This window comes from Papilio machaon, chromosome 9, assembly GCF_912999745.1.
Source record: "Papilio machaon chromosome 9, ilPapMach1.1, whole genome shotgun sequence".
NCBI lineage: Eukaryota > Metazoa > Arthropoda > Insecta > Lepidoptera > Papilionidae > Papilio > Papilio machaon.
Window position 1 is genome coordinate 8,809,889 of NC_059994.1, and position 1,754 is coordinate 8,811,642.

Consider the following 1,754-nt stretch of genomic DNA (forward strand, 5'->3'; position numbering starts at 1 on the left):
CCACACTGCGCACGCCCCCCACTCTGCGCACACCCCCCACACTGCGCAAGGTATAACAAGATATAACATTGATCCTTTTATTTTTTATTTGTGCAAAGACCTTTACGTAAAGTAACTGGTGACTGAGTATGCAGTGTACATGTACATAACATATGTTATATGCTCACCAGAGACAGACGACGTGCAGAACGAGAACGCGGGCGCCGTGCCGCACTTCAAGGTACTCATATTTACAAGTTTACTTATCTTCAAGTTTTTTTTTATAATATGCAGTTTGTATAAGATAGTAAATAATGATGAATATTTCAGAACATCTTCTACCAAAAGCTGGGGCTGGGGCGTTAAGATCGTGCGGGCGGAGCGAGGTCGCACTGGAACTACAGAAATACTCAGGACATGGACCGAAATTTATGTAAAACTAATGTAATAATATCTGTATCATTCACACATTATCATTCGATAACGTGAACCCTAAGTCCAATTGTTATTATTATTCAACGATATTGAACACATACAGACATCAGTCTCAAAAACATCTGTGTACCACAGACACAGACACAGACACAGATACAGTTGTCGGTTGTCTAGTTTGACACTTGCGACTTATGGCGGTACTGAGGATATATGAGATTATTATTAAAATATTTGAAGGAAAGTGCTCGTAACTACACTTATAGTATTATACCGCTGTATATATTGTATTAGTAATATATATAGTGTTATATTTTCATCTCTTTGTCATCATTACACTTAAAATAAAGGTTTAGTTGCCAGTGGGGAAGCGCTGGTGTACATTAGGGAATTGAGCAGAGCCGATGCAGAGCTTACAAATACAAATTATAAAGCAAGCAACAAAATTGTTGAAGTTAATTCCTACTTAGGTCACTGAAGAACAAGTATTTTTTTATAATTGCTTACAGTTCACGGATTTGGTTCGTTCCAAAACACATGCAATCAAATTAGAGATTAAGAGCAACAAACTGATTACGAGAAAATATATTGCACTGATTTCTTTACAAAAAAAATGGCCTATTTACATTTACAGAAGTTAGAGATTCCTTTAAATGTAGTAATGTTTAGTGTGTAGTTGGTAGTTGCAATATGTATCAACTTATATTGTTACTATATAAATATCGATATCTGTAATTTTTTTATTGTGTACATCAACACTTCGCAAAAAAAACTATTAAATGTAAAAACTGTTTTATAAAAAGGATTAATAAATGTTTATTGCGAGAGCTGAGCTCGGTTATTTCAATGAATTTTGTTATAAAATGTAAATGTGCGAGGAAGTGAATCTGCGCCCGCTCCGGCCGCGCTCTGACGTGCCGACACACCGCGACACGCCCCCGCGCCCGTCCTCTGTCTCACACTGACACGTGCAGGAGATGGAGCTTCTTCATTTTATACAAGTAGTGCTTACAGTCCAAAGCCGCAATGAAATGTACACATTAATTGTTATTATGTTATTTATCAGTACCTTTGCGTTAGAATATTTTGTATTGAAAACTGATTTTCGTCGTTTTAATCTAGCACAGAGCACAGAGCGAGAGAGTGCGGTGCGCTCGTCCGCCGCCACGCGCGCGCTCTGTGCTCGATTGTATCAAGGATCAGGACGAAATAAATTAAAGCCAAAAAAACTCTCTTAAACTTTATTAAATCGATCAAACATTTCATTAATAGTTAAATCGCTGAAAACTCGAATGTATATCTAGGGGAGGATCCACTTAGCAAATATGTCAAGAGAGCCCCGC

At 37.6% G+C, this 1,754-nt stretch overlaps 1 long non-coding RNA gene across 1 annotated transcript; it reads left to right on the forward strand.

Moving 5' to 3' along the window:
• Window positions 1-1,103, forward strand: LOC106709682. The gene is made up of 3 exons (XR_006756191.1): window positions 1-50; window positions 171-220; window positions 310-1,103. It is a non-coding gene; the product is annotated as an uncharacterized LOC106709682 (long non-coding RNA).
• Window positions 1,104-1,754: the final 651 nt, after the last annotated feature.